Here is a 13,996-nt window from a genome sequence, read left to right as displayed (position 1 = left end):
ATGTTGTTATTTATAAATTAGAACATAAAATAGAGTGCTTTCATATTAAATAATTAGTATGAATAATCAAGAGTAGATATTTACCTTAAGTTTACTATTATGATACATTTTATGTGTTATATTGTTACCGTTTCTCACAAAATATGTTCTACATTTAATCAAGCTTGATACTGCAGCATGTACCTAATATATACAAACAGCCTGTGAGTTCACGTTTATGCTGTGAAAATAGTCATCTTCTCTGGAAGCAGGAGCTGTGATCGTAAATGAGAGGATTATAATTATCCTTTGATCCTTCCACTGGTAAAGTATGAGTGATTTTGAAAAAATTAAGCATTTCAGCACAAACTCTTTAATTATGCACTTTTTTGTTTTATACTCTCTCATGTCAGAAGAGTAAACTTTGGAAGGCTAACCTAAATCTTGAAAGTTTGTTTAACTTCCGAATTCTATTGCTATTCCAAGCAGAATTAAAAGAGGATTCATAAAAATTTCCACATATAAAACATTCTCACCAATATTCCATCGCAAGATTCCATTCCATCTTTACTTCTAGGGTCTTTTAATTAAGTTAAATTCATTGTAAATAGGTTAAAATACACAAATATTTCTCAAGTGAAATGTATGTTCTTTTTCAACACATAGAATGATTGCATGACTGTTTTCAACTTATATTTATCATTTTAGTGACATATACTCCTACATAAGTGACTTAACTGAAAGTTTTTACATGATGGCACAAAATACATGGCATTCCCTTTCCACACCATTGCTACCTCATCAAGTCTATTTAATTTCGAATACGGTACAATATTAATGTGATGGGAGATAAGCTTTGTTTACAAATGCATTCAGAAAGCTTTCTGTGCCAGAACTGTTTAACCGTCCAACCAAAATTCATAATCTCTCCTTACTAATGTAAGAGTTCCTATGGGAGGCCAGTTACCCATCCAAAGTCTACAATTCTAAATTTTTGACACCTGTGGGCAATGACACCAATATAATATGAGTCAAAATGATTTTGCAGGCTGAGAAACAACTCTACTTTATTCACACAGTCTTTTGTTTTTTTATCAAACTAAATGCAAAAGATTTAAAGGTCTTAAAAGATGGTGGAAACAAGATGGAATCACTTGATACAAGGCTAATTATCAACCAAGAGCATGTGTACTAGATTGTAATTGAGCAGTAAATAACCTTCAGTCATATAAAGCAACCAAAACTCTCTTGTGTTCGTGTGGTTTGAGAATTGTGCGGCCTCTCATATTATCTAAACTAATATAGGCCTTAGTAATTTGAAGTGGGGGACCTCCTTGGACAAACATTTTGCCTGTGTAACATTGGTTTAGCGGTCAGGCAGCAGACAGTGAGGAAACTGACGTGCGAAATGGGAAAGATGGATGACTGTATCACGCGTGGCAACATATTCGGTAAAGCTATCAACAGCAATACAGTGGAAGTCACCTAGCTTGCAGCTCTAGGAAAAGAGGTTAGAAAAAGTGAAAATGTAAATAGTGAAATTGGTCATTACCCCTTTGTATATTTCGTATTGTTGTGTATTTTAATCCTTCACATATGTTAAGCTCCATAAATCATTACTATTATTGCCGTTTTGCATGAACAGTATAGGTTTGAAATTTCCCACATATTTATCTTACCTTCTGGATTTTCATAATTCTATCTAGAATTATTTTACTTCTGCTATTCTGAGGAATTTCCTAAATATCTGTTTCTTCAGAACTGCAGGTGGTGACTTCTCACTTTTTGTTTGTCTGAAAATGTCATTAATTATTTTGTCTACACTTTTGGAGGATTATTTTGCTTGATATAAAATTCATGTAGGCATGTCTTCTCCAGCATTTTTCAGATGTCATTCGACTGATTTCTAGCTACAATCATTCCCACTGAGTAAGTAGTTGCAAAGCATTGAAGATAAGGGGCCTATTTTACTTCTAGTGTTTTTAAGATTTTCCATTTGTTTTCAATTCTTACAGTTTTTCTCCAGTGTGTCTGGGTATGATTTCTTTGTATACGTATCCTGCTACAGATGATCCAGTAGGGACTCTCTTCAAGTCTCCCATCAATTTGACATAATTCTTGGTCATTATCTGCTCAAATATTTTTTGTCACATTTTCTCTCTTGTTCTAGAACTCTAGATCCTATTCATCTGTTTCATATGTCTCTGATGTTATTTCTCTTTCAAGGATTCAAATTTAATATTTTTTATTGAATTATGTGTTCTGTTCTCATTCTTACAGAGTTCTTAATTTTAGCCCTAGTATGTCAATTTTTTTTCAATTTCTAATTTTATAGCAACATTCGCTAACTTTGCATCTTTTCACCCAAGTATTTTCCTCTGTTTTCTTTAACATATTCATTGTTATTACATTAATGGTCTTAACTATTAAATCTGATTACTAGATCACCTGTGGTTTTGCTTCTATTACTTTTTTCCCTTTATTTCTGATTATATGATCCTATGTTATAACATGCCTAGTATCAATGAAATAGCACATATGGTATGTAAAAAGTGTAGCTCCAGATAATAATTGCGTTCTCCACAGAGGACTTTTATTCTCTCTGCCCAGGTTCTGAGCTAAGTAGCATCTAGATTATAGTTTTACTAAGACTCCCTTGATTTTTACTCAGTCCTAAAGTGAGCTCCTCGGTGTATTCATCCGAGATCCATGTGTTTATTAGGCATCTTCTGCTGGTGGATCTTGAACATTATTCTTCTGTTACAGAGGTAACCATAGGCCAGGTTATGCAGGGACTCTGGCTTTTAAAATGGGAACAAATGCAGATTTTTAACAAAGAAGTGACATAAAATTAATTATGTTTTGAATGGATCACTTAGTTATTGTAATGGGAAGAAATTGTCAAGAAGCAAGGCAAGAGATAGGAAACCATTTAGAAGTCTGTTGAAAGCATCTAGTCTATACATGGTGGTTAAGAAAGAGGAGGGGTTGGATGGTATATATACTTTGAAATTACTGCTAATATGATTGTCTGATGATTGAACGAGAGATAAGGGAGAAAAACGGGAGTCAAAGATGAATCCACATTTTGGGAACACAGCAACTGGGAGAATTAAATGCTATCATTTGAGATAGAGATGACTTTTATGGAGTTTGGAAACAGTGACATTATAGGAAGAGGAGCAGATTGGGAGACCAGTTTGGGATTCATTAAATGTAGGCAAATGGATATATGCCTACTCAGGAGAAAGTTTGGCTAGAGCGAGAAATTGTGAGTGATATTTACCAACTGAAATCGATCTAAAAAAAAAGCCATAAGAAACCCCTAAGTGAATAGCATCAAATTGAGGACTGAGAATATTTATTGTGGCTTCTTTTTCTCACCATTTCTGTTATCTTAAAGTTATGTTGTCTATGATGAGCTGAGATAGCTGCCTAAATTCCAATAAAGAGAATTCAGATTTGCCAGAAGAAATGAGCTAATCAGTACTCAAACTGAAAAAAAAAATAGCAACTTTCAATGAGTTATTTTTCAACTGTCAGTATCTGCGAAATTCAAGCTGACGTAAAAGACGTTCAGGACAGATTTCTATCAAGGAAGATGGCTGGATTTTACCACCACGCTATACACCCTTTTCTGGTATTCATTTTAATCATTTCAATCTCTGTCTGTTCCATTGCCACGTCATTTTTGCAACCTAAAAAAACTTCGACATGTCTTTATGTCAATAGAAGGCAATAAACCAGTTATGACATAATTTTCAATTGTTTAGAAAGAAAATAGGCTGCTAAAATAGAAATCAGGGTAAAGGAAGAAAAAGAAAACACAAGTACCTTCTTAAAATAAGGAGGCGAAGATCTAGAGAGCAGCAATATGTGAAGTTGAATGATTTTGACAACGATGTTAAATAGGCTGCAGATACTTGATTTGTTTTTCAGTTTCTGTCTGACCAGAACCGTCGCTTAGAGAAATGGGGGAAAATGTAAGATATATCTGCGAACATTTCAAAATATCAGCCTCCTCATTTCCATTAACTTGGTAATAAAAGAAAAGAAATAATATTATTAGTTCAGGAAGGCTCATTAAAAAAAACTAGAATATATATGATATGTATATATATATATTACCTTTTTAAATGATGGCATCTATTTTGAAAATAAATTTTAAAATTAAAATTTGGCATAAATTATAGTATTTCTATAATTAGTAGATATGTTTATGTTCAAGGCACTAAGAAATGATACACCGTAGGAGAACCAAGCTCATCTTGAAAACTAATCTACAAATAATCTGGGAAATATATCTCCAAGCACCTATCACTCCCACTTAAAAAAGAAATGAGTTTCTTGGAGTGAGTATAAACCAGATAGACTTTCAACACTTTTTTGTGATAAGAAAGAGTAATAAATTATATGTAGAAATATTACAAAGCAGTGATAGAATCTTTCCTATATATGATTTCTATCTTATGCAAAGAAACAGACTGCTTTTTAAAAAATACTTTTTTAATTTATTTTCAGAGACAGAGGAAAGGAGGGGGAGAGAGAGGGAGAGAAATATTAATCAGTTGCCTCCCACGCTGCCCCAACCAGGGGCTTGGCCCACAACCCAGACATGTGCCCCAACCGACAATCAAATGCTGGCAACCTCTTGGTCTGCAGGCTGGTGCTCAGTCCACTGAGCCACAGCAGCTAGGGCCAGACTACTTTTTAAAAACAGGTTTAAGGGCTCTGCCTTCAAAAGATGCCCATAATCTTACCACGCAAAATCTAGGGTCTGAATCACCATCATTTCTCATCTGTTTTATTTCAATAGTCTCCCAACTGTTCTTTCTACTTTATCCTTTGGTCACATAAACTTTATTCTCAGCACAGAAGACAGAGTTATCATTTTAAAGTGTTGATATGAGACAACTGTACTACTTTGACCACCCTTTCTAACAGCCACTTCAGTCACTCAGCTCCTGCCTCCTGGGCCCCTTTCCATCCTCCCTCACACCAGGTACATGTCTACTGCGGAGACTCTACTAGTTTCCCCTCCCCACCATACCTACAAAACTAACTTCCTTGCTCTTTCAGGTTTTTGCCCAATATCACCTTCCAAACGGTACTTACCCAACTCCACCATTCCCTTAATGCTCCCACTTCTGTTCTCCTCTGCTTCCTTTCCCACGGTGCTTCTCATCTAACATACTATAATTCACTTACTTCTTACGTTTATTTTTATCATACATCTTCCCTGCTAGAAGGAGAGTTCCAAGAGGTCAAGAATCTTTGATGTTTTACTTATTGATGTATCCTAAATGCTTAGAAGTGTGCCTGACACTTAGTGTTTTACTGAACATTTTATTACTCCTGGAGAACATTATGTTAATTGAAATAAGCCAGTCAGAGAAAGACAAATACCATATGATCTCATTCATATGTGGAATCTAATGAATAAAGTGAACCAGCAAGGAAAATATAGACAGACTCATAGATAGAGAGCAGGCTGAGAGCTATGGGGAGTGGGTTGGTGGGGAAGAGGGATCGAGCAAAAAAGAAAAAGAACTCATGGACATGGACAACAGTGTAGTGATTGCAAGGGTGAGGGGGTATAAGGGGGACAAATGGTAATGAAAAAAATACAATAAAAACAAACTATTAAAACAATAAAAATAAAACACATGAAGAAAAAGTTCAGCTTCAAGTTGAAAACATTATCAAACATATTTTCAAAAAACGGGAGAATTGAAAATGACTCAGTATCATCCAAGAAGAAAAAAGATCTAGAGACATCACACAGCACGTTCCTCCCGTTTCTGTTGGAATCCGAGATGGCCCCGCCAATTAATTCCCACACATACAAGTGATTTTGCTTTGCCTAAAATTGCCTCCTAGGAAATCACAATAGCAACAAAAGGAAGAGCACAATTACACTGAATTTGTTTTGGTAAAGAAATAGGAAGAGGCAGAGTTGGAAAAATAGTGTTTTATTTACTGACACAGTGGGAGTATTTTAATGAATGATCACATTATGTACGTTTAGTGTTTGTCTTTACTTAAAAAGAGGCACAGTCTTTTTATTTCTTTTGTTCGCAAGGTAAAATAAAATATTTTTTCTAACTTTCTTCTTGACTTATTTCTGAAACACTATGTCATAATATGGTATAAAAGAAAAGTACTGAATAGGTTTAATAAACCTGTCATTGAAAAGAAAATGTTTGGAAGGTTGGTTTGTGGTACTGACAAAAATAGTTACAAATAAACATACCCCTTAGTATTAAAATATCACTGTTTAGATAAAATGATAGTGATATATCTAAATAGGGTAAAAGCCACAGCATTTTTTTTTTTCTGGAAGAAAACATATTCAGTGTGCCAATCAAAAAAAAAGAAAAGATGATAGCATGCTTAATTGTACTCCTTGCCCCAACAATCATAATGTAATGACAAATATATAAGGGGCATTCAGTCTTCTTGACTGGCTCAACACAGCAAGCTACTCTCTCCATTTCTACCATAAAAATCCTGACCAATGTCACTGCGTCCTGAATGCTGCCGACTACTGTCTAAGTGTCTTTAAACTTGTGCTGGAGTTTAAGGAGACTTTATGCTGGAGAAAATCTTCAGACAGAATATATACTTTGCTCAAAAAATAAAAAAAAGGCATGACTGATGGAAAAGTAAGTGAAAAGGTTGGTCATGTCTTCAGACAGATCATATATCTTTTCACCTCCAAAGAGTTAAAACTGGAGAAAAGCCTTTTGAATATATTGAGTGTAGGAAGGGCCATAAGTTGTCAACTTCATCAGGGACTTCAGGCACGGAAAGGACCATAGGTAGGTTGTGAACGTGGAAAGGTATTCAGACAGAGGACATCTCTGGTTTGTTATAGTTATTTACTAAATTGCTTATTTACTAATCTGTTTCTTTGAGCTGGCAGGGATTCTCATCTGTTTTATCTTCTCTTGTATCACCACGGCAAAACACACAGCTTGGTACACCTAACTACTGAAGGCGTTCAGAACGTGCACCCCAAATATGCCACTTTGACATATTGATTGTTTTGAGCTAACGGCAACTGAGAACTAGAAGATGCAGGAAAGGCTCTCTCACTCCTGCCCTTTTCTGCCTACAAGCAGGTCATAAAGTTTCCCATGACAAAGGGGTTCTTCCTCTACCAGGAAGAAAAGAGCATTCTTATTACTAGACACCAAATTCGGCCTGTATAAGCAAACCTACTGGGAAAAAAAAAAAACAAAACTTTCTTCCATTACTTTCCTTCGTATATTTCCTAGTCACAGTAACACTGTCGCCCTTGCCCCTAGCCCAAGGCTCATTGTCTTGTCACATCCTCACAATTTATTTTTCTTTGTTTAAAAAGATATATGAGTTTCTGAGCCTAAAAGCTTAGGTAGGCCTTTATTTTCCTTTTGAAAACTCCTATGTGCATGTAAAAATATTTTTTAAAATGTGTGATTTTCTCCTGTTAATCTGTCTCACGTCAGTTTAATTTTAGGCCCAGTCAGAGAGTGAGGGATAAAAGTTTCTCCCGTGTAGTGTTCAGTCAATTCTGAGTACGCACTCCCACCAGTGGAGCTGTGTGCTTACCAATAATCAGCTGATATTCTTGTTTCTGCCCATTGTACTTTTTACTACAAACATATAAGTAAATAAATTATAAGCAAATTGATGATGTGATTGATGATGGCTATGCTATGTAATTTAGGTTAAATGCTTTGAAAGATTCCATAATTGTGGGCCACTATAGGAGACCGTTCTGCATGGCGTGGGCCCAGCTCCCACTCAGAAAGGCCAATGGGGAGCGAGGTCCAGCACACAAGACCCACACCCCGGACAGGTTCTCTTGTGGGGAATCAGGCCTGCATTGTACCTAGACCACTTTGAGACTTGCTTTTTGCTAAAACTCCCTCACCCTGAGTTGAGGTAGCAAACGTTTACTGCATATCTTTAAAGTAACTTTTCCTAAAGTCTGTGCTGAACCTTCCAAGGACCAGTGTAACCAGTTCAACCACTTTTCCCTTTACATTTGCAAATATCCTTCTTCTTTTATGTAATTGGCAACACCCTCTCCTTTGTTTTCTGTAACCGCCTAAAGCAAACCTGTGCATAGTAAAAGAGGACCATCCTCATTGTGCCCAGAAAAGCAATAAAAGCCTTTCAAGGCAAGGGTCCAGGCGCTCTCCTCTTGAGAGAGTGGCCTCACCGTCCCTTTTCCTCCACAGGACTCGGGAGTCCATGTGAATTTGTCCATTGCAGCCACAACCCAGGGGTCCCACCGAGGGCTGGATCCCCATCAGGTCGCTAACATAGTCTCTGTTTTATAGAGATAAGAAAACTAAAAATTTGACAGGAGACAGGAAAAAACCTACAGGACAATTGCACTCATTTTTTGGGGTAAATATGTGGGTTCTCATTCTAAGTTTAAGGACATCAAAATTGGAAATTACAGACTACATTACGTATATGATTATATAAGTAAGAAAAAGTACAGCCCTGACCCGTGTGGCTCACTTGGTTGGGCATCATCCCGCAAAGCAAAAGGGTCACCAGTTTGATTCCCAGTCAGGACACATGCCTGGGTTAGGGGTTCAGTCCTTGGCTAGGGGCAACCAATTGATGTTTCTCTTCTTTTCTTTCTCCTTCCCTCCCCCTTTCTCTACAAATAAATAAAATCTTTAAAAAAAGAAATAGCACAATTTCTCTCAGCTAACCCATCAAAGCAAAGGTCTTGGAAACCCATCGACAAATAAATATAAAGTCACTTGTTTTGATGTAAGGTAAAATGTCGAAATTTTTCTTATATTCCACTTCAAACAATTATTTCAATTAACTTTCCACCTGTAAGACCTAAGTGGAGTAAGACGGATATTTTTATATAATGTATAGAACCTAGTGCAACCTAGTAACCTAGTCCACACTTTGGCAAGTTTGTGTGTGTGTGTGTAATTATTTCATGTTGTTGATGAAGGAAACAAGGTCTGCCAATCATAATGATTCTCAGCATAAACACATCTTAGTTTTTATTCATGCTTTATGGGTGGCCAACTACTAATAGTCCCCTTCCTTTGGAAACATTAGCTCTGATGAAAACATTGTTTATGTAAATAACTGTTCCAGACAATCAAAGTTTCCAAGGAAACATCCTTCAGATTCTTCAACAGAATATACAAACAAAAACTTCTTTTCTGATTAAATTGCCTCTGAGTGAGGGAAAAAGCCTAAAACAATAGCCAATTCAAAGACATAAAAAGAAATAACTGGCAAAGTGGCTTTGTTCAAAAGCCATGAAAAGCCATTCTCTTTCATTTTACAGATTTTAGTACCCAGTATCAATATTTGCCTATTGAGAGATTAAAAATAAATTAAGTTTAAATGTTCTAGAATTTTCTTGGCGGTGCCTTTGCTTCTGAATAATATCCATTCAGCTAGTGAATTATAAAAATTAAATTGTCTAAGATTTTTTGACAGGTTTTATTTAGCCCTCTTTCTATAGGAAGAAATTGATGTGACTTCCCTACTAAAAAAATGGAAATAATGGAGACAAAACAAAAAAGAGGAAACTAGAAAGTCTCTCCCAGTTGTAGTATTATAAAAGAGTTAGTTATGTATCCAGATTACATTTACAAACATTTATCATTTTACACACTACATAATTACTTTATCACTGTACAAACCCAGGTGGAGGAGGAAGGAGTAATGTAAGACACCACTGCTTCTGACCCCTATGAACTTAGCTTTCAACCCTACCATCCACCACTCTGAAGTCAAGCAAACAGGCATAGTTGTCTATTCCCTAAACACACCACGCAATCACACCTTTGCTAGTACCAAATGAACTCATAGAGTCCATGTGTGAAGAAAAAGTTAGTTTGTCTATGCCTGCTCCAAACTGCAAATGTGGGTTATAAAGACTACACTGCGAGTCTTTTTTTTTTTTCTCAGCAGCTTATAATGTTTAAAAAGTGAGAGAGAAAGAAAAAAAAAAACAAAAGAAAGAGTGTGTCAAAGAATACCAGACCCAGACAGTAGTTAAAATGGTAAGGACATTTTATTCAGAACTACTCAAATAGAGGGAAAGAAACCTCTATAAAGAAACGGACTCGATTTCAAGTATAACTTTTATAGCCAAGGAGCTGGGGTGGGAGATAAGGGGTGATCAGTGGGTAAAAAAATCACTAAGAAGAAATACAAGGGCTACATAAGGAAGAATTCCAGGTAAACCGACCTGACAAGATCTGTGATGAAGACAAGCTAGGATGAGCACACTCAGATACCATGGATATCACCTGGGAGATGGTGGAAGATGAAGAACCTGACCTGATATCAAGGATAATAAGGTACTGAGAGTAGGGGATTCTGGCTAAACCAACTTAGCAGGGTTCTTGCTAAAATTGGGCAATGCAAACAAGAACATGGAAGTCCAAAAGTTAAGGCCTTGTTGGGAAAAGGATTCAGAGAAGCTTGACTAAAGTTTGATTGAAAAGAGATTTTTGTCAGACCCAAAGCAGAGATAAGGAAGAATGTTTCTAAATGGTGCTGCTAGTATCTTGCACCATTTGCAAAAATAAGGAGACTATACTTAGGCTGTAGGTGAGTAGTTCACCACACAGAAAGAGGGGATGAGTATAAGGAGCAAACTAAAACATTCAGAAGAGATAGCCGAATGAGGTATCAATATCTGCCATGAAATCAAATAGAAATGGATGAACACTAGTAAAATATAGCACCTAAGCAAGATGGTTGATATCCCCCAGGAGCAACCCCCCCCAAAAAGGGGTTAGAATAATGTGGGTTGGGAAATGACCCAGGTAAATGCCTATAAAAGGGTGAAGAGAAAAGAAGAAAGGAACTGAAAGATACAACACAAGTAAATCATCACTGGGGGTGTCTGAACCTAAATGTCACTGAGGGACTACAGGAGAAGGTGCAGAACAAGCTTCAGAGTTATCCCAAATGAGGGACAGGAACCTGTGATCTCACCACATCTTATCCAATATTTCTGAGGACCACTTCTAGAGGCATGAACAATCCAGCACTTTTGGTTTGTACTGCATTTGGAGTCAATGAAGCTACTGCAGCCGTGAAACCCCCACGAGGGGAGAGTCGTGTGTGTTTGCAAAAGGCAAACTTCAGCATTTTGAGTGACTACAAAGAGATGTGGATAAGGCACCAGTAGCAATTGCCAAAGTTTGAGTAACTGAGATGAAATCCTGTCATACTTAGCAAGGACACATTCCCTAAAATCAAGAATCCTGTTGTACGGTGGCTAGAATAGAGAGTCCTTAAAATGGGATCTATAGTTTTGTGGTTAAAAAGTTTTTAAATGCTGCATTTCAGAGAAGATGCACATCATAGAGGAAGAATGTAAGATAAGAATAGAATATGGCACAAAACAAAGTACAGAGGACCAAGAAGTGGTGCGATACTGATTTCAACAGTAATAGAACTACTCCCAGGAGAGTGGCAACTGTTTCCAATTTCATAGCTAGATACTGAACAAATTTAAAAGGAGCTTTAAATACCTCCTGCAAGACTTTCAACAGGTCTTCGAAAAGTCTTAAAGGACATTTTGAAAGAAGTTTCAAATATGACCACAATGCCAAGAACACAGTATACAAGTCAGGTCAAGAAAGCACAATTAAAGAGTGAATATTAAGATGGGCCCGGGGATGCTGCTCAAAGAGAGCCCAAGTTCAGTTCAAATTTCTGTTGGTTGACAATGGTGGGACTGAGAAAACTACATTTGTGAAATGTCATCTGACTGGTGAGTTTGAAAAGAAGTATGTGGCTACCAACAGCATACTCTTTAAGTTCAATGTTGAGGATATAGTTGGTCAGGAGAAATTTGCTGGAGTGAGAGATGGCCACTACATTCAAGTCCACTAACTTCGAGAGTTACCTATAAGAACGTGCCTAACTGGCATAGAGATCTGGAACGAACGCGTGAAAACATCCCCATCATGTTGTGTAGCAGCAATGTGGATATTAAGGACAGGAACATGAAAGCAAAATTTTTGTTTTTCACTGAAAAAAGAATTGTCAGTACTATGACGTTTCTGCAAAAGTAACCGCAACTTTGCAAAGCCCTTCCTCTGGCCTTCCAGAAAAGCAATTGGAGACCCTAACTTAGAGTTTGCCCCACCTGAGGTTGTCACGGGCCCAGCTCTGGCAGGAAATATGAGTTTGAACTAGAGGTTGCTCAGACCGCCATTCTCCCAGATGACGATGATGACCTGTGAGAGAGGGAAACTGGAGCCCAGCATCAAAAGTCGAGTTTTATAGGCAAGAGGTGCATGATGTCAATGGTGCAGTGTTTTGCCACTTCATTTTATAGCTAAGCAGAACATGTGCTTGATCTTTGGGATGCTGAAGGAGATGAATGGGCTTGGGAGTGAATGTGACGCTTGAAAGATACCTTCATTTTGGACCCTGCATATTTAGTTCTTTTGGAATGAGTTGTTTTCTTATTGAATTTCAAATATAAGACCGCAGTCGATCACAATATTCAGTGGCGAAACCTTGTCTGTTACTGTCATTCCCATTCCCTTTCATTCAGAGTCAGAATAAAGTATATTTCAAATATCTAAAAAAGAAGAATGAACGATGAGACTAATAAACAGATACCCAGCTCGAATTTGTGCAAAGGGTATTTCCTTTAATAAACTCCCCTGATCCTTCATAAATACATATAAAGTACAAAGAAATCAAAAATAACCTAGCTACCTTCAACTCAAAATAAATGTGTACATGGACCAGAAATGGAATGCAAATGTAAAACAGTATGAGAACCTGATGTGTTGCGACTAGAAAATAAACAAAAAGCAATACAACTCGTGACAGGAGACAGAACTAAACTATTCATTGGTTTTATGAAGGATCTGATATTCCCAATATCATCACTGGCCAGGAATGGCATACTGTCATTCTATGACCTGGTCGTGAAACAGAGGATCGGAAGGTCCGCAGGGAAGTGCGGCAGAATGTGGCAAATTGGGGAAAAGAGAGGGATAGAGGAAATGAGGAGGGAGGAGAGAAAGAGAGAGAGACAGGGAAGTTCTAAAACACATAAAGAAATAATAATGCTAAAAGACAGCCAAGAAAATCAGTAATTTGAATGTAAATTCATTTTAATTAATTTGAGCTTATTTTTTTTAATTGGGCACATTTTAAATACGTTGAATATTTTCTAGCAGAAAAGGAGTCATAGCTCCCTTTACACTTAAAAATTTTTTTTAAATTGGAAATCCTTAATAAATAAATTAAGAATATTAAAAAGATCATTTAAATATACTAAAAATGAGAAGCAATGCCATTAAAGTGAAATGCAAGATATGTGATTATCAAAGAAACTGAAACAACTACAGAATGGCTAGAAAGATGAGCCTAAGGGAGAACTCATTCAGGACACGGTTCAGAGGAAAAACAAGCATCAGCAACCAGTGAAGAAATACAGAGGGTAGATTGAAAGACTAAGACACTCATCTAAGAGGGGAGACTGACAGAGAGAGATGTAACATTTGAAAAGATAACCGCTTGAAATTTTCCAGAACTGAAGAAAAGCATGAGCCCTCATATCTGAAATACATTCTGACTTGCTAGTAACACCCATCATAGACACAGTCTACTGATACCATATAGCATCTGGCACAGAAGTGACACTTTTGAAAGCTACCAGCGCAAAAAAGACAAATTACAAATGATAGTCAGATAGAAGGCATACTTTTTATCTGTGACAATGTATTGCAAAATCATATCCAGTGATGGAAGAAAAAAAGAAAATTGTCAACATAAAATTTATATTTATTATTCAAGAATGTAAGCAAAATAAAGATGGTTTCAGACACACAATATCTAAGATCATTTACCCACTAGCCATTCTCTAAAAGAAAACAAAACCATGAATTTTATCCAAAGAAAAGTGAACAAGGAGTTAAGGTAGGGAAAATAGGAGAAAAAAAGATGACTAATGGAATTAATAAAAATATGCTAGTAAATTTAATTAACTACACCT

General features: G+C 36.6%; 1 long non-coding RNA gene and 1 pseudogene across 1 annotated transcript in view; one reads left to right on the top strand and one right to left on the bottom strand.

Moving 5' to 3' along the window:
* Positions 1 to 13,996, bottom strand: part of LOC128779534 (uncharacterized) — an 82,939-nt gene that overhangs the window by 48,235 nt on the left and 20,708 nt on the right. The window lies entirely within an intron of this gene.
* LOC112297245 (GTP-binding nuclear protein Ran-like) lies at positions 11,006 to 12,224 on the top strand (annotated as a pseudogene).

Source organism: Desmodus rotundus, chromosome 11, assembly GCF_022682495.2.
Source record: "Desmodus rotundus isolate HL8 chromosome 11, HLdesRot8A.1, whole genome shotgun sequence".
In the NCBI taxonomy this organism is placed as follows: domain Eukaryota; kingdom Metazoa; phylum Chordata; class Mammalia; order Chiroptera; family Phyllostomidae; genus Desmodus; species Desmodus rotundus.
Note: the sequence above shows the minus strand (reverse complement) of the source record. Positions and strands in the feature narration are given on the sequence as shown.